This window comes from Leptosomus discolor, chromosome Z (genome assembly GCF_034619465.1).
Source record: "Leptosomus discolor isolate bLepDis1 chromosome Z, bLepDis1.hap2, whole genome shotgun sequence".
Lineage (NCBI taxonomy): Eukaryota > Metazoa > Chordata > Aves > Leptosomiformes > Leptosomidae > Leptosomus > Leptosomus discolor.
In genome coordinates, this window is record NC_141419.1 from 20,076,998 (window position 1) to 20,103,282 (window position 26,285).

Consider the following 26,285-nt stretch of genomic DNA (forward strand, 5'->3'; position numbering starts at 1 on the left):
TAACAGAGACCATAAAGGGTTTTGTTTCACCTTCTCTTTTATGGGAATGGTGGTAAGACTGAGAAGTACCTAAACCAGTAGAAATGTCCATTTCTTTGGTCATTATTGTTATCACTGAGGTGTGTTGCAGAGGAACACCTGCAGAACATGAAGCTGCAATTTTTTTAAGACTGCACTAATTTTTGTAAGGAATATATGATTCACAGAGAGAAAACAAAAAAACCACACAGTTTTGCTGAGAAATATAGTCACAGCACTAAACTTCAGCAGCTACTTACACCAGACTAGAGTGCTAAGTCTTTTGCCTTGACATACCTTGGATCACTGTCTGTGTATGAAAAAAATCATCGAAACAAGATATATTAGAGGTCTTCTAAATAAAATCTAGATAAAAATAAAATTTAAATAAAATTTTGAATTATAGCCTTACTCTTACATTAATCAATTTGTGTTCTGGATAATTTATCTAGAATACAATTAATTCAGTTATCTTTTAAAATCGGTCAGCTTAAAAGTTATTTTAAAACAGGTATTTGAACTACTAAATTCAGAAGCCGCGGACCTTCTGAAGGTCTTTAGTGCAGAATGTGCAAATATGTGTCAATTTGTTCCTTACATTAAGTGTTGCTGTGTTAAAAAGGACATTTCTAACATATTTTTAGGAAGAAGGAAAAGTGTAGAATACAGTGCTAATTCATGTATTTTCATTATTTCCTTTCCCTCATAAGGTCCAGTGAAAAAACAAGGGTGAAAAAAACATGCCAAGACATTGCTACTGAGAACTGTCTTCCAGGAAAAAATAGAAAGGTATAGTTTAAGGGTCTGTGGTGTTGGCCCCATTCCTTTGGTCTTACTGTTTGACCCTTTCAAGGGTAAGCACACAGACCTACATTTCCTTAGTAGCTGCAAGCCTACTGGGCAGATTGGATTTAGCTCTCCAATCAGCTGCATTTGGAGAATGCAGCTTGTTGAGCTGCCTCGGAACACAGAGCTGCCATCTCTGCCTGTATTAGAGGCTTCCCTTGCTGTTTAAAGTAGTGAGTAGTGAGTAGTCTTTCTCTGCTTCCATTTCTTTCCTGTGGAATAGGAGTAGCACACTCTTCCTAAATTTCTGTCTATTTCAGGCTTTACTTAGGGAAGCCACAGCCTTTTAGTATGTTTTATTTGGACCTGAAATAAATAGTGTCTAGGTTGGGTCTGCTGTAACAACGAAAAACAAAAATTCGTAGGTCTTCAGAGATTTTCCCCCAGGGGATTATGACTTTGGCCACAACGCATTGCAGTTAAGGCTCACAGACCTTTCCTCTGTGAAGTCTTGATTTGTTGCATTCCTAGGCAGCTATGGTGAGGTAAAACATGTTGGAATGATAAAATTGAAAACAAATTTCGAACAGGTCACAGGCAGTCCATATAAACGCATAAAGCACCTCTCTGAGTAACTTACCAGCTTGCTTTTCTTCAAAATTGCATCAATCCTAGAGTGTTTACAATTAGATCATTTTGGCACCGTTCCTTCTCTTCTCTAAATGAATAGAGAATTTTTGGCTACTGTATCTTTAGTTCTTCTCTTGTAACATAAGGTATATTGACTGAGTTGAGAAAGTCCAGTCACATTTAAAGTACGAAATTTTCACATGAAGTGACTTTGCATGAATTTTAATGAATTTTTTTTTCATTAACAACAACAGAGTTGACTTCCAGTCTTCTCACATGAAACAGGTTCTGCTGTAAAAGGAAGCTGTAGTAAATGTTACTTCCACAAAATCAGTAACAACAACAGTTGGAGCACACACAGTAATAGGAACTAATGTCCTAATTAAGTAGAGAAATAATGGTCTTTTGGAAATGCATGGGTGCATTTGTATAGCTGTGGCAATGCAGAAACATAGCACAAAGGAGAAAGGTAAGCAAAAAAAAGTTGCCATATGTTGTTATGAGACGGTACTTTGATAAAAAGGAAAAAATACAGAGATTGTTATGAGAATATGAATTGTTTACAAGTTGTTTATATTCTCCAGTAGACATTATGTTTATTCTACAAGGACTGATGAAAGTTATAGCAGAAATACAAGTATAAGAAAAAAATCAATTTCCTTGTTATACAGTTAATTTAAGGTGAACATTAGGACACACTTTGATACCATTAATGTGAATGATGAATAAAAAAAATGGGGCAATTTTCACTTATTATTTTATCTCTGAATACCTCACTCCATAAACATCTGATGCAAACCTGGAATTAAGCACTAGGGCTGCATAAAAATTTTTGTAAGATATCTATGCTGTTTAGTTCTAATGGATTGCTCATTGATTCTGATGGTTAAGAAATGCTCATCTTCCACTTAAAAGTAAATGTATCAATGAAAAAAATTAAAATCTTTTCTTTCCTCTGTCGCTGTATTTTTCCCCCCATCTCTAGATATTAGCAATCTAAGTAGCACTGACAAATAGCTGTAGCCTTAGTGTAACTGGTGAGCATTTAATTGTCTTGCATCTAATTAATAGCTTTAAATTCATGTATATTTTACACTAGGGAATTTTTTCAGCTACTTTTAGGTATATTCTACATGTGAACTTGCTGCGAAAAACTTACTTGAGAAATAAGAAGTATGTAAAAACTAGATTTTCATTAGAAGAATAAATAACCAGTCAAATATTATTAATCAAATTAATAATTCAGTGAATAATCTGTGTTTGAGGAAATGAGCTCTTACTGAGAAGATTCCAACAAAATAACTTGTCAATACTGTTCCTTTCCAAATTTTGTGAGAAAGACTAGTATTTTCCAAATTAATTACTTAATTTGTGAAGATATTTGAGCAGCTGTGATTAGAAGTGGATAAGGAAGCTTGCTTTTTTCTGCTTGCATTTGGAAAAGTAGGTTGTAGTGCTCTACACATGAACATAAGAGGTGACAACAGGTGATGAGCTGTTTTATTAAGGAGGGTGACCTTGTTTCCCCTACCACGTAGATCCAATGTGTCCTTATTTCTTTAATTAAACTTCCATTTTAGAGAACTGTTACAAAATCATTTTTTTATGAAAGTGGGTAATTATCTCCAGGTAATTACCTTTGTGTTTCTAAGAATATATTTGGGTCAGTAAGTGCCTGCATTGCTAAAGTTTCCATTTTTATTTGTATAAAAATTGGTAGCACAGCTAACAGAGGAAGCCAACAGAAGCAGGATTCTGTGCAGCAGTTTCTGGGCTGTGTGCTGAGGTATTTTAGGCGGGCTGGTAATGGAAGAGGAAACAGCTGAGGACATGGGCCAGAGTTAAGAGGGAAGACTAACATAAATGATGTTGTGAGTGTCTGCCGCAGACCTCCTAACCAAGAAGTAGATGAGGCCTTCCTCAGACAGCTAGAAAGATCATATATTTCTCGGGCACTGGTCCTCATTGGGGTAGTTCTTGACGCGGAAGTCACAGACACAACATATACGACCAATATGATCAAGTTAACGCCACTTTATTAAGGGATATACAGCAATTTATACACTAGCACAAGGTACACGCACTATGTCCTGATTGTTAATAGGTTAATGCTGCTTGTCCATTCACCTTCTGCCTTCTTATGATTGGTCCTGGTGTGCTGTCCACCTGCCTTGCTCTGTTTTCTTGTTTTTGCAGTCCAATTTCCTTATCTCTTTGTGAAGTATGCAGTTTCTTAATTCCCTGACCTTGCCTATGTCTGTAACAACAACTGCAGTCTGTTGTTGCAGTGAGGTCCCTCAGTCTGGATTGTTCATAATATGTCCATTTTCTTTTCAGCCACTCCACAGGTTCTAGTCCCCCATGTCTGTTGGAAGGACAGCACAACACAGCACAAGCAATCAAGGTGGTGTCTGGAGTGCAGTCATGATAACTCTCTAACACAGACAATTGAAGAGCCATCAGAGAGATGCTCTGCAGGGTGTGATTCTCATAAACCAGGAAGGATTAGTCAGTGAAGGCTGGCAGCAGCATTTAGTTGTAGTGACCACAAGACAGTGAAATACAGGATCCTGAGTGGAAGAAGCAGGGCAAAAAACAGCACCAGAATCCCAGACTTCAGGGGAACAAAATTGCTTAGAAGAATTCAATGGGAAACACCCTTGGAGTGAAGAGTAGTCCAGGAGAAATTATTCATTTTTCAATTATCACGTCCTCCAAGCTCAAGTGGTCTCTCCATTCTTGAGCTTGAAGGGAGAAATTCAGGAAATCAAACAAAGGGGGCAGGAGGCCTGTGTGGATGAACAAGAATCTTCTGGCAAAACTCAAACACAAAAAGGAGATATACAAGAACTGTATAGGGTGAGATGACACAGGAGATATATAGACATTGCTAGAAGATGCAGGGAGGGAGATAAAAAAGACAAACTTCTTTGGATTTGGACAGGATGAGGAACACAAAAAGCAACAAGAAAGGCTTCTCTAGGTACATCAGCAGCAAAAGAACGACCAATGCACAAAAAATAGCTGAGAGTCAACTGGTTGGAAAGGAGCTCTGCAGAAGAGGACCTGGGGTTCCTGGTGGACAGGAAGATGAATAAGAGCAAGCAAGGTGCCATTGCAACTAAGACAGCCAACAGCCTCTTGGGCTGCATTAGGAAGAACATTCCCAGCAGGTAGAGGGAGGTAATCCTTCCCCTCTGCTTAGCACTGGTGAGGCCACATCTGGAGTACTGGGTCCAGTTCTGGGCTTCCCAGTATAAAAGACACGAACATACTGGAATCAGTCCAGCAAACAGTCACAAAGATGATGAAGGGACAGGAACATCTCTGTTATGAAGACAGGCTGAGAGGTCCAGGACTGTCAGCCTGGAGAAGTCTCGGGAGGGATCTTATCCATATGTACAAATACCTTAAGTGCAAGTATACAGAAGTACCAGGCTTTCCTCAGGGGTTGGGGATCAGAGGCAATGGACAAATATTGAAATACAAGAAATTGCATTTAAACATGAAAACTTTTTTACTGTGAGGGTGACTAAGCACTAGTGCAGGTTGCCCAGAAAGAGTCTGTGGAGTCTCTGTCCTTGGACATATTTAAAACCTAAACACCATCCTAGACAACTTGCTGCAGGTGACCCTTCTTTGGGACTTTGATCTCCACCTGATCTTCCATTCTCAGATATTCTGCAGTTCTGTGCAGCTGATACATCTGAATTCTGTGAGAATCAAAGACATTCTAAAAAAACGGATATGGTGTTGAGGTGTTTGCACGCCTTGTAACTTCATTAGTATAAGTGCATCATTGCTTTAGATTGATCCTTTTCTCCAGCCAGATATTACCTGTACATATTTGCTTATTTCTGAATCTGTTTGTGTGTAATTGAAATATAGAGAAGTCACTTGACTTTGTGGCAACGTACAGCCCAAAAGATAACTCTGGACTTGCTTACCTTCCAATGTAACTTAGATTTTTACACAGTTTATTTTAAATATGCATGAAGATCAGCTAAAGCAATACCTATACAGGGCTCAAAGATAGTCATGACAGAGATGCATCAAGGGAACAGAGGACTTCATGATATTGAAGAGACAGGAGAGAGATTTGCTTTAAAAACTATTTCAGTATAGTTCCAACAAATTCAGTGAAACTTCACTGATTTAATCATGGAAGGATTTGGTCTCAAATATTGAAGTATTTGGGAATTCTGAAATTGTATCCACTGTTAGACATGCTGCAAAACGACATTCTTTTTTTATCCTCTTGGGCATTCTCTTCTTGTGTGCTACTTGATTTCTGCAGCTTGCTTCAAATCCCAGCTTTGCTGAAGTTAGTATAAATTTTGGCAATCTCAAGTCACACTTTTAAAAAGGGAAAGATCTTAGTGTCTATTTAAGACAGGCACACTATGTCTGCCTGCTTCTCTGCCTAACTTTTTTTTTCTGTAATATGAGTTATTTTGTAGGACATTGTGATCTCAGCTCATCAAGCATTTTTGAACTAACACTTCGAGTACATTATATGCTTTAAAATAAATGTTCAAATATTTGCAAGGCCAAATCTTCCAGCAATATTTTAACTAAAGTACAACTGTAAAATATTCCTATCAAATATTCTAACATTTATGATGTCATTTATGTGCTAGAAAGATGAAATTAAAGAATTAGATAATAACTAGAAATGCTGACCTAAATTCTACTGTGAACCAAAAAAGATCACTTAAATGTTAAAACTCAAAAAAGAATATGCATGCACTCTCATCTAGTTAAGAAAATAAAACAGCTATAGACAAAGGCAAGAATTTGAGATATAATAAACCTTTGGCAGACTCTGGTAGCAATATAATAGGAATGTAAGTTTTTTTCAAGATTTTTAATAAGGTGTAAATTGATTAAAATTTTCTAATCTATCAAATATCGGGATTTATTTTCATTTTATTAGAAGAGAGAGCTCGCTCCCTTTTAAAAACAGAGAAATGAATTGAGAACACAGGATTTGTTGATTCTGGAACTGATTATTACAGTGCATGAACTAATGATCAGTGACTGGTACTAGAATTAATTAATATGGCTTTTGATAATGTTTCTGCATCATATTATCATACTACTATGACTCTAAAACTTAATTAATTTTTGCAAAAGTAGCATTTCAGTGAAGATTCTGTACACGTATAAATCACCATGGCCTCTGTGGAGTGAGTTTGTAAATAACAGCTGAATACCTCACTCTCTTTTTATATTAATTGTGTGTAGAACAGCTGCAAAAGGCCACTCTTTTCTAAACAGGTAGATATTATTTTTGCCTCATTAATAAAATGTAGACTGAAAATATCATTCTCCAAACCACTGAAAAATATTTCTAGTCATTACACATGATATGGACTATCTAGATTGACTTATACGCCAGGGATGTTGTACATGTTACAAAGATACGCATTCCTTACTCATTCTAGTATGGGCATGATCACTTCCGGCAGTATTAATTCACAGATCTACAGCATAGAGAAGATCAAATCATGTTTTTTCAACTAACTAAATAAATAAAATTCACACTCTGATATTTATGCCAGATTCCTGATGCGTATTATCCCATCAGAGAGCCATAGACCATGAATATTTTAGATGTCTGTAAGCATGGGTGATTTGAAGCAACTGAGCATGAGAAACTTTGAAACTGCAACCTCTCAAAACTCTAATGAGAAGCATATCCTGCGGATTAATTCTTATCACTTTGTAAACTGCTTCCTTTCCAAATGAGCCTACTCTGAATTTCTAAGTCTCAGACCTGTATTCTCAGGTGCCATGAAGAGCATCAGAGAACAACCTTGCAAGACTTGTAAATTATTTGTGCACCTCAACTGACTTTTTGTTTTTCAAGACAAAGGGCAAAGTTCCAGATCTTTTTGGATAGCATAGAATCTCAATTCTTTTTATTTTTTTTAAGCAGCGTAAGAAAATACTTAATTTGTAAAAACATGGAGGAGGTATCTGTGAGCTATGATTGTATCTATGCTGTGCCGCATAACTTCTCCAAGAAAACATGCAGGAGACTGAAACTTTTATAAAATTCAATAAGAGAATTTAGACATCTGCTGTGATTGTTTTTATGGTATTGTTCCTATGCGACCAAACACTTTTGCTTATTGAGCAATTACAAGGGAAAAGCATTGAAAGAACTAGTCTCAAGGTATTTCTTAGGCACTCTGGATTTAGAAGTAATTAATTCTGAAAATACATGTTTTTCTTTATATTAAATGCAATAGAATGAATTAATTGAAATTATAACCATACTAAAAAGTAACAGTTCAGGTAAGAGTAAGTCAGGTTTACTGGTCTAAGCAAAAAGGTAACGTAAATGTAGGCTTTTTTGGTGATAAAGTCTTATGTTCTAATTGAAATGGTTAAAACACTTCCTCACTCTATCATGCAAATAACATGTGTTTATGAAATACTCCAGTACTAACATGAATTCTATTTGGCCTTGACAGCACTGCAAGGCTAACATGCACTATATTTGCTTATTATGGTCATGGTAGGTCAACATTTGGGTTTTCAATGAAGAAACAGAGCAGTCCCCTCTTAGGAAGGGTTTAGCCCTTGCACTTCCCATGTCCATAGGATCAAGCCACAGAGTGGCTGCTGCAGGTGACCAGATATTTGTCTGTCAGCAAGAAGCAGCAGTGCCTTCCCCTCCTTCACCTCCACAGACACGTGCTTTCTCTATTTTGATTCCAACCATAGGATCTTAGACATAAAGCAGGGGTGAGAGGGGGAGAAGGATCCAGGGAGTTGCCTCTTCATAACTGTGGTTGAGTTCTGTTCTCTTTTGTTGGTATGATTTTTGTTGTCTCTAATTATTTTCCTTTCTACGTTGCGTTGGTGACCTCTGATAATAATCATTTCCAGGTTTAAGCTGGAGGAAAGAAAAAACAGCAGTAAGACAAGATTAATAATTGTTCACAAATGGCATGAAAGAATCTCTGAAGGCTTTCTGGAAGTGTAAAGATTTTAATAGTTTGTTTAAAATTTCAGTTTTCTTCGATAACCATGTTTTCATTGTGAAGGAAAGAAATCAGTAATATCTTTTATGAAACAAGCTATAATTTTTATAGGTAATGGGTGACTGGAAGTCTAATGAATCCTACCATTTTAAATGGCATTATCAAATCTGTTTAAGAGATGTTTTGGTAATCAGCAGAGAGAAATCCTTTAAAATATAGGCGTGCTCCTTGATCTGTTGAAGACCACTGGAAGGATCAGCAAGGTTACTGGGCCCCACCTCTCCCCCACACACAACCAACCAAAGAACAACTTTATTCTCTGTATCCCCTTCAGTGTACAGACAGTTGCTGTTTTGTTTACAGATTCTGCTACTCAAATGGACTGCACAAACATCAGAGACAGAGGGAGTAGCTCAAAGCCCATGTTCTCACTGCAACTTTTTTCTCCCCTTAAGCAGGCTATCCATTTGTCAAGGGTTGAGGCTGGGCCAGCCGCTAATGAATGAGATGCTCTCATTAACCCCTCTCCCCTCCCAAAAGGGAAAAAGGGAGAGAACAAGGGAGAGAGATTTTACAGTTTGCCAGAGAAATCTAAAACAGATTTAATGAAACAATAACAGCAAAAGAAAAGATAATAATAAGAATATAATGAAATATATACAAATATATACAGATACAAAACCAATACCAAACCCAACTCCCCCCACCCTGATGACAATACATCACCACTGACGCTGCAGGGCTGGCACTGGGGAAGTCCCAGGCTGGACTCAGCAGCAGACAGGGACAGGATGCAGGAGCTGGACTCAGGCACTGGATTCAAAGACACACAGAGGGTCAGGATCAAAGATAGAAGAACAGACAGATTCCTCCTCAGATGTCGGCCATTGAAGAAGAGAGACTGACCCTTGTGATCTCTCAGCTTTATACTGAATATGATGTCTATGGAATGGAATACTTGGTCAGTTTTGGGTCACCTATCTGGTTCGCTCCTCCCTGCAGGTGCGACCTTTTACGTGCTTGCGACCCTTTTCATTCCCGGCACCCCAACACGGAGTGATTTAGCAGTGACCTTGGTGGCTATAAGAACAAGCATAAGCAAGGGCCTCTCTGCACACCATTCCTTGGTACTAACTATAAACACCAGGCCTTATCACTGCTAGAAGCAGTCACTGTCTGGAAATACGTGCTGCTGTTTCAGAAAGTGCAGTTACTTAGAGGAGACTTAACTGAAAAGTAAAAACACTAAAACATAATTAGCTCTGGTTTAGCCTAAACCAGGCCACCATTTCAACCATGAGCTATTTGCGCTGTATTTGACACTCCCAACCCTTCCCACAGCTGCTTTTTCTTTCACAGGGCTAGAGGACTGTCAGTGTCATTGGGTCCAACCCCATCTCTCCTCAGCTGTAACTGGGGAAGATGCAGCTGAAGACATATCAGAGCTGCTCCAGCTTTGCCAGCCTGATATTTCTTGCAAAGCTTCTTAACAGAGTATATCTGAGCCATCTTCAAATAGTTTACAAACTTCTGTAGGTTTTAGAAACATACTTTATCATAGGCTTTTGTAAATTAAATACTTTTAAAAATAAGCAAAATTTGTATTATCTAAAAACTTGAAGCTAGCAATATTTCCACCTGCATAACTTTCCCTGAAAACTCACATTGATGTAATAAAATTATAAGAACCTTGTCTAGAGGTACAGCATGGGTTTGAGAATCAGAGATCTGTTCCCCATCCCAGAATAATTCAACAAATGACACTGAGGTTGCTGGTGTCTCCATTTACTGACTCATATAACGTAAAATCATACGCAAAAGAAGCTCTCTGATATTGCTATACGGCAATATAGACCTAGTGTTTTGCTGGGAGAATTGCCTAATTATGCTTTGATGGCGAATCAGAAGTACCCAGGACAATCGGAGGGGCCTGAAAACATTGGTAATTCATTTGTTTGACCTTCAACTTGGTTTGCTTGAAGGTGAGTGAATAAAAAACAATCCTTGGTTTAGTATGGCCTGAATATTGTACCTTTTTTTCTACTCCACTTTTAAAACCTGCAAGATGTCTTTTTCAGGTTAGCCTTGCTGTTTTCACTCTAGCCGGCCCAAACCATTCTCCTTTATTTTCTATCACAGACTACAAAACACATTAAAAAACAATTAAAAAACAAACAAATAAACAAAAAAAAAAAAAAAAACAGAAAAAATAAACACCCAAAACTGCTCTTCATATGGATTTATAAAGCAAATGTAATGTAATTTGCCTTAATTACAAAATTTAATTACAAAATAATTTTTGGGGAGTTTTTGCACTGTTATTTCCTTCACTTACATGACAGTCATTCCTGGGTTTTGTTTCTGCCATGAAGTTATTTCATGAATGAGTTAAAGGCAATTATTAGCTTGAACTGCGAAATTGCAAAATGCCCTGAAGTTTTGGCTTTAAATACAAGTATTTTCATGCCTGAATTTGATTTTTTTTTCATTCAAGAAACCAAAAAGGGAAATCACATTTCTCTTCTGAACTAGCCAGTTCAAACCACATGGATTTGAACTTTTAATAACAGCTGCATTTAGGTCTGCTAATGCAAAAGTGTTGGCATTGTCGTATCTGAAACACCTCAGGAGCTCAAGAGTACAATTTTCTGTTGCATTTTGCTTCATAAATAAGAATGGTGGACAGGCAATATAAAAAAGCAGTATAAATCCATTTAGAAATGCACGCTGTTCCAAATGCTTTATATTTCTGTAGGCCATGCACTCACCCCTGGAGCCTAGTTTGATCTTTGGCTCACTGCAGATGCTTGTGTCTCACTGTTAGTGGAGTCTCTCTGGTATATGAACCTCTTTCTTTGCAGTGACAAGATGGTCTGTTGCCAGCCTTATCATCAGTACTGTAAACATTATATCAACTGATAATTATTTTGACAATAAAAAGGTTTAAGCTTTCTTTTTTTCAGTGTCAAAACAGAAAATAACAACAGCAACAAAAATGAATTGGTGCTTAAAACAGCTATGAGATTCTGACAATTAATTACCTCTATCATTAGTTTTGCTCTTATTTTTTCCTGATTTTCCTTTGGCAATGAAACACAGATATGAATACTACAGCAGATTCATTCTTTGTGAGCTGGAGGGAGATTTGAGGTATTTTGTAAAGCAAATAACAAATTTCATGACCTGAGTGAAAAGCAACTGCTAGTGTGAAACAACCAGTATGACTGTCTTCAGACCAACTTGTATTTGAACTTAAGCCTGTTAGACCAGTTTCTGTACTAAAATACGCTTTTTTGTATAGTCAACAGCACTTTACTGAATATATATAAGGACCTTTATAAAAGCATAAACTTATCAGAAGAAAAATATGTTATTTTCTTAAGCAAAACAACTGCTTGAAGCAGAATGTTTTTGTGATATATTACTGTGCAAATAAAAGTTTGACTTGATTTATTAATTGTCCTAATTCTCAGATTTATTCTTCCTTTGGCTTGATTTACAGAGTAATTTTTTTCAATTAGGTTGCATAAGAGCTATATTAAAATTTGAATTGCAAAAATATTTTTGAGGAGTATGACAGGTATTTTATAGTCTTCCTTGATTTTTTTTTGAATACTTGCAGATCTATGAAAACCAGAAAATCTCTATCTCTGTTTACCTTCTCTGTACTATTAGAATTATCATAACTTCTTTCCCTATATCTTGTGGATCTTCTGTAGTTAAATTATAAGAACTGAGGTTCATTATCTTATACAATGATGCAAATGCAGTGTGGGATCAGTCAGACCTACAGTAGAAACCATGCATTTTCTTAAACCATCTGTTTGCCGTGTTGGTTTCAACCAGAACTTACAGAAATTTTTCAGGCTGATATCCTGGGATCCTAGTATCTGTATACATGCTGACACAATACTATCACTATTTGCTTAAGCATGGGTGGGTAAATAGCTACCTGTGTTCAGTAAAAATCATTCTTATTTATTTTATTTTATGTTTCCATAATGCTGCCGATTATCTCTTTAAGAACCTCTAGAAGAAGGAAGACCTGAAATGCGTTTTTAAAAGAAGTCCCCCATTCAGAGGTAAGATGAAAGGGCAAATGCTACTTAAAAATTTGTAGGACCCTGGAATTCTGTGAAATTCCAGAGCTCAGAAGTGTGAATATTGAACACGAATTTAAACAGAAAAATTATGTTAATATTTGCCACATACAACCAGTCTAATGAAAAGTAAAATCATGCAATGCTGATAACTTAGTGAAGGAGGAAGCCTATATCCAGTTATATGATTTAGTTTAGTACATCTTACACCCTCTTATTCTTAAACAATCTGGAAATTTTGGATTATACCTTCAGATGTATAGTCATACCCTTGTAAAAGACCTTCAGAGCTTTTTAATACCTTATCTTAAATGGATAAAAATCAAATAACAGAAGCTCAAAACCACAGAAAACAGAAGAAACTTCATATTCTGAACGCAAGAATCACTGGTCTTTGCTGTGCATTTTATGGGAGGTTGTCTTAGATGAAGATCATTGATTCTTCTACCCTTAAAATCTGAGTCATTACATTTTTCCTAGAGTTGCATCAGTCACTGTGGATTTTACGTCCTGAAACTTTAAACACTAAAACAAATTCCTCTTTTGAAAAGGTATTCCTCTTACATTTGAAACTTTAAATAAAAGATGGGTCTTGCTGGAGTGCAGACAGAAAAATGTATTGTCTTACTGCAAGACTTACTATTCTTTGGTTTATGTTTTACAGGTCAGCCTAGATCAGGATAACCGTTTCTTCTTCCTTTAGAATCTAAAAGTCTCATTAAAGTGCACATATCTGGCACAAGTCACTACAGTTTACTAATATTTTACTCTTGAAACCAGAAAAAAAGTAACTACAGGAAACTGTAAAAAAAAAAAAAAAAGAAAAAGGAGCCTGCTTTATGAAAGACTTTTGTATTTCTTCTGAGTGATATTTTCAAGAGATTCAGAAAAGATCACACTATTTTGATAATAAAATTGCAGACCTGGAAAACGGATCACAATGTTCACATGTTAAGAATTATAGCTATTACATGTTAAGAATTATAGCTATTACAGAGGAAAGCAAAAGCAAAGGATGGATTTATAACCACTCTGATGAGCAGAGTAATCGGAGGATGTGTTTTCCCACACAAATGGGAAATGACATTAACACATGGGTTCACTCATCTGATACCCACAGAACAGGACAAGCCATGTGTTACCTTTATAAAAACACTACCACTTTCAAAAAAGGTTAAAAAGTTCCTCAGACATCAAGGAAAATGTAGAATTAAGCTCAGCATTTTTATCACATTTTCATGACAGAAAATTGCAGAACAGTGAAGGCAAAGGAAATCTCCTGGAGAGAATGTATACTGCTTCTTTAATTCCAGAAAAAGACAGATTTAACCTAAAGAGGAATTCACATACCACACATTCATGTAAATTCTAACTGAGGAGCAATTTGCAATCAAAAGAAGAAAGCCAAATCTCTTACTGGGTGTAGGTACCTTTCTGTGTTCCTTGCTAGACATAGAGGTGCAGTGCTAAAGATGAGTGAGCTGTTTGGCAGAACTGGTGCCTGAGTGCCTGATAAAATGGGTCATTTGTGCCCAGTTAGCTACCATAGTTGGTTTTCCTAAGAAAGCAAAACATGAGACAGCAACTTTCACAGGCTTTTCGAAACAAAAATCTGCATAAATAGCAGCTTGTGCCATAATCAGTCCAACACGTCGTCTCCATGTCTCAATTGAATGTTCACCTATTAAATAGGTAATATGCTGATATACCACATATCCCCAGGAGCAGCCACTATTTAATTTTTATAGCTGTTATGTAGCATAGGACTCCTGCACAGGTATGGGTGACATTATGAAAGCAGCTGTTTTGCTTTGGTTTAATTTTCAAAGTTCACACCCTGAATATATTGTCTTGGTGCAGTAATGCAGTGAATATGTCTCGAGTCATTAGCTAAAAAACCCCTACCTCTGTAGTTTAGAAAGCTGAGCTACTTTTTAAATAAAATTTATATTTTGTTAACACTAATATTAGAATGACACGTTGGTAATCAGAAGAAACATTAAGCTGATGTATAGTACAAATAGAGAAAAAAGCTGGAGCACTGAAAGTCTAGGTTTCATCTGTGAACTGCTGTGTAACATTCAACAATGTAAGGTAAATCCTTTCCCTCAGTTTGCTGATTGGAATAATGAATCTTCCCATCTTCACATGGGTTTTTTGCATCACTTTATAAAAATGTACTACTATTTATTTATCACTTAAACAAGAATGCTCGAATGATCTCAAGTACATTCAGGATCGGATTATAAATGGACTTGAATTTTTAACTCTTTCTTACTGCTTTTTAAGTAAACACAGGTATTAAAATGACTTTTTTCGACCAATACTTCTTCTTAATTGTTTTTGCCCTCCGATATATGTTTAAGGAAAAATAATTTCACAACCAGCTCTAATGAGAATGAGACATAAGAAAATATGTGAAAGAGTCTGTTCATAGAATTTAAGCCTAAATTATTTATTGCACACAGAGGAATCTAGAAATCAAGATGAATCTTAGGCAGCAGGAGTTCAGCAATCCATGAAGAAATAGAGGTGATCAAGAGGAAGTAGTATTTCTTTTGCTTCAGTGTTTTGCAGTAGTCTTTTGGGATTTTTTATTTAACATTTTAAATTTTCCCCTCCTTTGTTGCTATATGGCCAATATTTAAATACCTTGTGTCCATCACTCTGTGTTTTAGTCAACACTGTTGAAAAAGACATTTGCTGCAATACAACAGGTAGAATACAACAGAAGACATCCATTTCAGTGATCACAGCCTTGACCTGGCCATTTTATCACTCTGCCTTTATCTCTGTTCTTTCTCAAATAAGCAGTCCCAAACAAATTTTTATTATGTATTGTATATTCAAAGATTCTACTCTGTTTAAATGTAGCCTAACTGAATATGTAAGTCTTTCTGAAGACTAAAGAACCACTCCAGCATAGTTTTGAAGGGTTGTTTTTTTTTCCCTAGTCTTATGTCTGTATTTTACACTATATGTCCCTTAGATATCTATAACAGTTTGAGCCACAAGAGACGAACAGAACACCTAATCTCACAAATATTTGTTTGATATCTTTTTTATGAAAAAGTGGAAGGGGGAAATAAGAGGTAGTTCCCGGATTCCAGTGGAGCAGTGCGTTTTCATATCAGTAGCATATTACAAAATTATGCCAACTCTTATTTGTCATTGGAGTTTCTAGTTTATTTGTCCACAAAGCTCTTATGAATTTTGCAATTCACAAAAAAACACCTTAAGCAACACTGTTGATCCAGAAATACACAGGAGAACAACATGGGGAGGCAGGGGAGTGGATGATAAGTCTACAAAAGTCAAAGACACAAAATATTTTTCTGTTGCACAAAAACTTTACTGTTGATTAAATAACCATAATTTTATATATATTTGGGATTTGCTCTGAAAGAGAGAAAAAAGTATAAATCAAGTTTGTTTCCTGAGGAAATGTCCCATAGCCCATGAAATGGAAATTGCAGATTTTGATGAATCTCTGATTTATAGGTCTTATCTTTCTTTTATTCTGCTACTACTTCTTCAGCAAAGAATTAAGAAATGATCAACTTCTCCACCAGAATTAGAGATCCTAATAACATTCTGTCATATTGCTCCTAAAAGTGTTGGTCTTTTGAAAGTTTATTCAGATAAACTGTCTGTACAGGAGAATAAATGGATAACTAGCAGCACAGAGTAGCTGGCTTTGCTCCAGCTGTGTATCTTGCCCTTGCTATTCCTTCCTACCAGTTTTTCACTAAAAAGAAACAGCAGACTTAATCTGTGCAACAAGATATTCTCTCAGTCTTGTGCTTTTGTTTAACAGCTGCCTTCTCTTTATTGACTCTGTCAAATTTCTGGTGGTCAATGAGTAGGAGGGGACTAGCTTTGTTACATGTGAGCTCTGGGAAGGCAGGAAAACAGGAAGCCAGATCACTGCCTAATCTGCAAGTCCTGCATGAAGGACTTGAGGAGGCATAGGAATTTCAAGCCACTCTCTTCCAATCCTGCCTCTTGGTAAAGAGGGTGGAAACGAGTGGGGAAAAATCAGAAATACTAGCTAAACCTATTATGTTTTTCTGGGATTGTATATGTTGGTCACACAGTGTTCTCCCCACTCAGCTTTCCTTCTGTAACTAGCATGACATGTAACTTGCAATTTCGATGTAGACAGCCCATGCAGTGACAAGTGTATCTTTCAAAAGACTAGAATAGTTATCCCCCCTCCCCCTTTCTCCTAAATGTCTTTGGTGGTTGCTAAATTCTTGCACTTAAGACACTCTTTTAATACAGAAACGCAAATAACTACCTGTGGCCACCTGTTTGTGGCCACTCCTCTTAGAGTTGCAGCTGGAACTCCAGCTTCCTAATATCACCACTGGTTAGTTTTTGGTTTGGGTTTGGTTGGGGTTTTTTCCATTCTTTTGGATTACAATTCTGCTTAGCAAAAAAAAAAAATCTATGTATTAGAGCAGAATATTAAAGTCAACAGACATTAAAAATCAAAATGATCAATTCAAACCTATTCAATCCAAAACACTTCTCAGAAAAAGAACTAAGTAATCTGTCACCATAAATAAATGAAGAGGTTTGTCCCAGATAGCCTTGTAATCATAACTGAATTTGACTCCTACAAGATGTTTACTGTATCCACCATTACTCAGGTAGTCTGTCCACTCCTCCTGTCCAATTAGAAACTATCTTCCCTATGAAATGTAGTTTTCCCATTGGACTAATAGCCAAGATTGCAAATCCAGTCAGAATCCACAGCTATGGTAACAGAACTTGCAAATGCTGTGAACAAAATTTCCCTTAAGTTCTGCTGTTTAGACTACCATTCTCTGCATCTTAATATCCGTCTCTCTATGTCCCTTCCTACTTGTAGCATTTTTTTATCTTCTGCCACTGATTTACTGAAACTAACAGTCTTGCTTGAGGAAAACACTTCACATTTATTCTCTAGGGAAAAAAAGCCTTCCTCTTTTTAAAACTAATCATCTAGACTATCCAATTTCCCCTCCCCCTTTTTTACTGTAAAATTTAAAGTAGTCATGAATCCGTATGTGAACATTTACATTTTATTAGAGTATCACTCTAATAACAGTTATGCACAGAATTTCTGTTATGTACTATAAGGCACTTCACATCCTTTTCCTTTCTCTGAAGAAAATAAAGTAATAAATTATACTTGATGAAGAAAACATGAGATAAATTGCTTGTTTGCAAAATATACATGGTATACTTGGTAGTTTCATGGGTGTGAGCTGAATTAGAATTGGTGGTAACTCTTCCTTACGTTGTCAGTTTACCAGGCTTGACAGTTACCTTGGTTATCACAGTGCCTTTGTCTTTTAAATCATGATCACTTACTTTGCATGTGACTAAATCCTGAAACCTATGATCTCAAATATAGGTAGCACCAAATATTAACTCTAGAAAACAAGTACATTTCAGCTCTGTCCTTTGCAGTTCCTGGGTAGGGTGCAGCAAAAAGATTAACATCTGGTTTTCTTTTTTTTTTCCTTGAAACCACATGAACTAAAATGAGTTTAGAACTTCAGGAACAAAAGCATTTCTTCTTCCCAGGCTGTTTGACAGCTAAGAATTATTGAAGTTGAACATTATTTAAGACAGGTGCTTTTAACTGTTCATCTCTTACTTTTGGCTAAGTTATTTATATGGATAGTAGCTTTTCTGGACTCAATTTTTATCTCAGGAAAAAATTAAAATTTTTAAAAAATAACAAAACAATAGAAAACAAAAATCAAGGAAGAATTTGTGTCATTACTCTAATCTATTTCCTGTGGTGTCCAACTCACATTGCTATCAAAGCCAGTGTTTTAATCAAACTGTAATAGGGAAGATTAGATAAAAATGGGGAAAACTTTTGAGAATAAGTAACAAGCCAAAAGTTTGAGTGAAAAGTAGTTTGAAAATTAATGACATGGAAAATTCATATCATCTGAATTAAGTAATATCAGCTACAGTATGCAAAGAAGTGATACTGTGCAACAAACAGATCCTGAATCCCATAACCCATCCAAGTATATCATGAGGAGTACCTGACCCATTCGCTAGCACCTACAATTAAAATGAGGTGTGGGATACCTTTCATTTATTAGAGTTCCAGGATCTAGAAGGAACTCAAAGTAAAACTTGAAAAAATTGATTTTAAAATGGAAAACACATACACAGAAGCAAGGTTAGTTGTGTGTTTTACAGCAGGATCTGGGACAGTGTAAATCTGACTGAGGTTTCTTTCTGTCGCCTCTTTGGTCACCACATTTAGCCCTTTTCCTATGTGTAAAATGGGCAAAATTAATATAATTTTTCATTGTCTTTTGTCTATTTAAACTGGAAATCTCTGAAATGTAAATTAGGTTGTGTCCTTACAGTTTCCACAGCATGTCCATTTCATTTGAAGTTTCCAGGATGGGACATCTGCCTGAATAGAATCAATAATAACAACCAAGTATTTTGAGCATATGCCCAGGAATTATAACAGTGACAACAATTATTTTGCTGTTTCTAAAAAGAAAATATTTTCCAAAACATTCTTTCTTCAGTTATTGAAAGTACTTTGAAAACCAGAAAATACATTCATCTACTTTGTTCATCAATAAAACAAATACAAACATACATGGTAAACTGTTGTCATACAAATTCCTTCTAAGAGAATTATATCCTCAGTTGGCAATACATTAAGTTAGTAACCAGAATCATCAGGTAAGTACATGTTACTTTTTCAGCACGTTCAGACTAAGGCCAAGGAAGCATGAAGTCGAAGAAAATTATAGTCCTCCTAGTCAACCTTCTCATTCGTAAAGAAAGGCAGATTTAACAGGTCTTCTGTTTACATATGTAGGGAAAATAAGTTGTATCTCAACTAGGTATGTCCCAGCCTAAGGCTTTTAAGATCCAAAAGCTGTCCTATACTTACCCTCACCCATGTTTAAAGGTTTCAAGACTCCTAGCATAGCTATACTGAGGGCTGCTCAAGCACAGCTGGTTTAGAGTTTGCATGATGACACAAGCATGTGTTTCATCTTGCAGCAGCAGATAGATATGCATTCATCTGAGTGGAAATTGCCCCACTGAATCCAAATGCTGGGCTGAAATTCAGGGGTTTAACTTAAGATCTTAAACCCATTTAACTGAAATTTTGAGGAAAAATATGTTTCCTATTTACATTACTGACTCAGTGATTTGGTCCAGGTTTTGATCTCATCGAATATATTCCAAATATAGTTGGAAAAAACACAATTAAACATTACTGTGCATTTTGATGAAACCTCATATGTGTGGCAAATAATGATAGACAGTCACAATTTAGTCACCAGGTTTTTCGCAGATGTAGTCAGGAAGGTATAGTGACAGCAGTTATAATTCATTTTCCAAGACAATGAGGTAATTTAAGTTTCCAAAAACTATTTATTTGGCATAATGCATCATGACTTTAAGAAAGAACTTTGAGTTTTCTTGTGTGACAACTTTGTCCTGAAGTTTCTTTTTAAATGAAGCTAGGTTCATCCTAAATTATTACTTGTTTGAAACTTTCTGTGATTTCCCCTCTAATTTGTAAGACAATAACAAGGGTGGTTAATTAGTGCTTTCTAGCATGAATATGAAATGTTGAAAAGTGGCTTGGTTCGTATGCAAAACAACTTACATTAGGATTGCTATATTCAATAGCCTTAGCCGTCTTACAAAAACAATGTAATGAAGAGCTTTACTTAGTATAGAGTTGGAAAAGACAAAGCTGCCAAGCAGTGCCTCAGTTCTCTGAGTCCAAAGGAATTTAGACATAGTTGAAAGTCTCTTTGTCAATAACACAAAAATAGAATTTACTAAGAAAATTCTACCCATTCAACTTGGTAATACTGTACTTACCTCTCTTTCAAGAACATAGTTCTATTAACAAACGTTTTCTTCATTCATGAAATGTTTATTTCCACTTGAATTTTTTATGTGTTGAAGTATATATCATGATTCGGTTTTTTTGTAAACCACAGAAATTGTATATCTTCCAGTAGCTGACAAACCTGACAGTATATAGGCTTTTGAACAGGGAAGAAGGTCCTCTCCTGGGCGAGTGCCTGTTGGGAAAACATCTCCCATTCTTGCCCTGGGCCAGCCTGGAAAGGTGGTCAGGACAGACTGTAAATGAAATTTCAGGCTTCTTACCATGAAGTCAGGGTACAAGAATGCAACCTCATCTCTGCCAACCTTGTTGCATTGCATAAATTATTCTTTTTGCAGAATTTAATATGTGAATGTGTATTTAGAAAGGTAATGAAAGTACTGTCTGGGTCAGCAGCAGAGATCAGAGTGGTGACCATTCCAACTGACAGGGCAAAGCTATCCAACACAGGACTTCACTGCAGCACCAAACACTAGGAAACATCTGTAAAGTCCTCCAGAGAGGGCTTTACATAGAACATCCTATTTTCTTATCCACTTCTGTGCAATTGGATTTGATATCTTTCGCAACTCCTTTTTTCTCTCCAGTGAGCAGAATTCCCTTCTGCTTTGTTAAGGAAAAATATGACTCCATAGCTAATTTTTTCCTCTAAGTCTTTTTGGTCCTAAGGATGTCACCGTATCTTACCTCAGGAAAGAGTCTGAGCCTGGCAAAAACTTTGGTGCTATTGGTTCCCTGATCACAACTCTAGAAGCAGATCAATTCATTGTTTTGGAGGAAGTTGAAAGTGAGTATATAGGATTTTATTCCTCATTTACTTCTGATCCCTCTAGAAAAGCTGTGTCCTAAGCTTGCAGTCAACTGCTATTTTCGGAACAAATATAAACAGTTAAAACAAAATAAAATATAATATACAAGTTAAAAAAAACATTTTAAACTGTATCATTAGTTACCCCAAGCAACTGCCTGCTCTACTTTGCTTCTGTCCAATGAAAACGATGCTTGACACCTTGCCTGGGAAGCTGTTGAGAAGTTTCCAAGGTCCTGACTTCCAAAACCTACCTTAGGGCGAGGCAAGTAGCTTTCTGTAATGTATATATCAGTTGAAACTGTACTGGTTAGGCTAGAAATACAACCTTTAAGTTCTTCTGGAGAAGAACAAGGAATGGGATACCATGCAGCGGTCTTGTTTGGTTTTGTTCTTCTTCCAGGAAGCGATGCTCCAGAAAATGCCAGATACTGCATCCTCAAGTGGCTCCTGAGTACCCTCCACCCACTCAGGAGCTTGTGAGAACTTCCCAGTTTGCCAAAAAGCAGCACTACGACAGTTGAACTAGATCATGATTGTAAATCCCTTCCAACTGAACTATTTTATTCTTGAAGAAGGGGCAGTGTCATCTGCCAGGGACAAACAGAGGAATGTCATCTGGAGACATATTTGTTGTATTGGTAAAACCTTACGAAGGATAAGGTTTGGGACTTGCACCAGAATTTAAAAAAAAAAAAAAAAAAAGTTGCTGACCAGATACTAATTTTGAAAAGCTTTTTTTTTTCTTTGACAGTTTCTTTAGATGTCAAGTAATTTTTTTTTCTTTTAGCTTTTCTTCTATGTCCCTATCTTCCACATTCCATTCCTTAAGTTATTTCTTGAAAAGGAAACTCTGCTCTGTCATACATGGTGGTTGATAAAGCTGACCTTGTTATGGAGTCCCAAACCTTGCATATGTGCCTTAGTGGATGGCTCTTTGGTCTCTTTGTCACTTTCTACATCATTTCTCTCAATCATCTGGAGATCTGGGTGATGAGCCAACCCACTTGTTCCCACAGCTAAGATAAGAAGGAGACGCATGGGGCGCTTAACCATCCTAATCATGTCTTTCAAAACCCAAGATTTTTGTACTGTTTTCTTCCCCCTCACATGCTTGTCACTTGTAGAAGACAATGCATTAGTCACCGCTGGAGGTGGTATTGCCACAGTTCTAATGCTACAACAGGAGAAATCCATGCTCTCTGAGCAGGAAATGTACTGTCTGTGTGAATGTGTAAAATACTCATGTTTTCCTCCTTTGTTTCATTTGCAAAAGCTGGAGAAAGCCAATTTATATGCTTTTACTTTGCCTTAACAAGCTATGAGATTTAATCCCATCTTTCTTTCAGTACAATGCATTGTTGTATACCATATTTATCATAAAGTGCTCCAGCAGTAGATAGAAAAGCAAAATTATGTTATTGATAACTCTTTGACAGAAAGGAATTCTGTCCAGTTGCACAGCTGAGGGTTGCCTTCACAAAAACTGGAAGTGCTCAAGGTGCAGAGACTGAAGGCAGTCAGGTACAGACACCTGAATAACCAGCAAGCCAGATCGCTTCCTAAAGTCTCTGAATTCTGGTCCTGTCTGACAAAAATCTTAAGCTTCATCTTGTATATATCTATAATGCTTTATTGAAAGATGACTTTGAAGCTATGCTTTGGGGTCCAAAGATTTGCATGCAGTCTGAAATCCCTTGGTGTCCAAGATGGTGTCTCTGAAATTACCCGTTCACACATACACAACTAATGCATTTATACTGACTTCAGAATCATCAAACTGAAGTTCAGCAATCAATGAAATATTATTGGAATGTTAATGCCCAGCCTAAAGTACATGTTACTTGCTGCTTGTCTTGGTTTGAAAGACAGGTGTCTGCGGAGGAAGGCAGGAGCATCCCTTGAAATGGAAAATGCAACTCCCTTCCCTCCAAATTATTATAATTTTGAAATTAACGGGCCTTCAGGCAAAGATATGGGGAATAGGAATAACAGTTATTTACTAATATATATATATATATATATATATAACACAAGGCAAAAAAAAAAACAACCCACTGGTTTACACTGACAGAGTCAGAAATACAACCTGACACCCTGTTAGGGTGTCAGTAGCAGTCCGATAAGATGGTGGCTGCAGTCCTCCTGAAGTGATGGGTGTAGTTCTGTGGAAGCAGCAATCAGGTAAAAGAGTCTGGTCTTACTCCGAAGGTCCAGTGGTAGGTAGGTAGCTCTTGTCCTCTGGAACTCCAGTGGGGGAAAAGACTCCTCAGGGAATCCAGTGGAAGAAGGCTGCTAGGGTGTTCGAGATCTCAGTTTATATTTAGCATGGAATGCTTGGCTCCTTCCTCCCGGGGCGGAGCATCTCACAATGGGATGGGGAGTCGTGAGGCAGTTCCTTGATGGGCCATTAACAGGAGATAGTCCAGGAGTGAGTTATCTATGGGTCAGGCGGTAAGGCGTTGTTGTGCCCATTAACAGAAGATAGTCCAGAGGGAGGAGGCAAGGGAGCACCGCCCCACCTGGTCTCAACAGCTCATGAAGATGGTAATAGGATACTTTTTGGGCATATCTTACACTGTAACCTAGGACACTGCTGCTATTACTTCAAACATCACCCAGAAACTGTTCAAATACACCAGTATGTCTTTCACAGAATCACAGAATGGTAGGGGTTGAAAGGGACCTCTGAACATCATCTGGGCCAAGTCCCCCACCAAGGCAGGTTAGCCTAGAGCGGGTCACACAGGAATGCATCCAGACATGTTTTGAATAGCTCCAGGGAAGGAGACTCCACAACCTCTCCGTACATCCTGTTCCTGTGTTCTGCCATCCTCAGAGTGCAGAAGTTCCCCCTTCCTGTGTTCCAGCTTGTGCCTGTTGTCCTTAGTCCTGTCACTGGGCACCACTAAGAAGAGCCTGGCCCCATCCTCTTGACACCTGCCCTTTAGATATTTATAAGGGTTGATAAGATCCCCTCTCCATCTTCTCCAGGATAAAGAGCCCCCAGTCTCTCAGCCTCTCCTTGTCGAAGAGATGCTCCAGCTCCCTCATCATCTTCGTGGCCCTCCGCTGGACTCTCTCCAGTAGTTCCCTGTCCCTCTTGAACTCGGGACCCCAGACTTGGACACAGTACTCCAGATGTGCCTTCACCAAGGCAGAGTAGAGGGGGAGGAGAACCTCCCTTGACCTGCTGGGCACACAAGAGTATCCCAGGATGCGGTTCTTGGCCACAAGGGCATGATGCTGGCTCATGGTCATCCCATTATCCACCAAAACCGCCAGGTCCCTCTTTACAGAGCTAATCTCCAGCAGATCGAAACCCAGCCTGTACTGGTGCATGGGGTTGTTCCTCCCCAGGAGCAGGACCCTACACTTGTCCCTGTTAAACGTCATCTGGTTCCTCTCTGCCCAGCTCTCCAGCCTGTCCAGGTCTTACTGAATGGCAGCACAGCCTTCTGCTGTATCTGCCACTCCTCCCAGCTTTGTATCGCCAGCAAATTTACTGAGGATACACTCTGTCCTTTCATCCAGCTCATTGATGTATATATTGAATAAGACAGGCCCTAGTAATGACCCCTGGGAAACACCACTAGTCACAGGCCTCCAGCTGGACTCAGCACCCCTGATGACAACACTCTGAGCTCTATCTTTCAGCGAGTTCTTAATCCACCTCACTGTCCACTCATCTAACCCACACTTCCGAAGCTATCTATGAGGATGTGATGGGAGACAGTCTCAAAGGCCTTACTAAGGTCAACGTAGACCACATCCACTGCCCTCCCCTCATCCACCTAGCCAGTCATTTTATCACAGAAGGCTTATCAGGTTGGTGAAGCATGATTTCCCCTTAGTGAATCCATGCTGACTACTCCTGATAATCTTCTTTTCCTCCATGTGCTTGGAGATAGTGGCCGGAATGAGTTGTTCCATCACCTTCCCAGGAATGCAGGTGAGGCTGACTGGGCAGTAGTTTCCTGGGTCCTCCTTCTTGTCCTTCTTGAACACTGGAGAACACTGGAACTACATCGGCTATCTTCCAGTCCTCAGGCACCTCTCCTTTCCTTTCAAAGATGACAGAGAGAGGCTTTGCAATGACATCTGCCAGCTCCCTTAACACTCATGGGTGCATCCCACCAGGGCCCATGGATTTGTGGGTGTCTAGTTCACCTAAAAGATCCCTAACCCAATCCTCCGCGACTAAGGGGTAGTCCTCCTTTCTTCTGACTTCTTCCCTTACTGCCAGAGGCAGGGATTCCTGAGGTCCAGCTTTAGTAGTAAAGACTATAGCAAAGGCGGCATTCAACAACTCCACCTCCTCCATATCCTCTGTCACCAGGGTACCCGCCTCATTCAGCAATGGGCCCACAGTTTCCCTGGTCTTTCTTTTACTGACAATGTATTTGAAGAAGCCCTTCTTGTTGTTTTTGACATTGTTGTTGTTTTGGTACTGTTTTATCTCCTGTCTGCCAATCCCTTGATATTTCATCAACCTCTGATTTTTCATTTTGTAGTGTACTTATCCAGAGACATCTAGCCCCTATCAATGCATAAGTGCATTGCTTGCACTAACGGATTATGCTTTCCCATTGACTGCATTATCATCCGAAAATACCCTATATATTATTTATTTTGGGGAATTCCTGTAACTCTGAAAGGCCATTTGCTGAAAGCAAAGTATTGGTATTTATTTTCACAGAATCACAGAATTTTCGAGGAGGTTTACAGAAAGCACAATGTAAACATTTGTTTTAAAAATCAAAAAGCTGTTCTAAACCTGCAAAATAATATTAGCAGTAAATCCACTTTGTTAATCTCAGTTTGGAATCAGATATATTGACCACATATCTTTCATCCTTCATTGTTTTTCACCATTGCTATATCACACCAAAATAAACTAGAGCATGTCAAAAGCCCAGCTTCCACCATGGCCCCTTGTCAAGTTGCAGCTAATGCAGCAGGCCTAAATAAGTAATTCTGAGTCAAGATTAGGTACACAAAATGCTTGTAGGCAGACCAACCTTCAGAATGTCAAA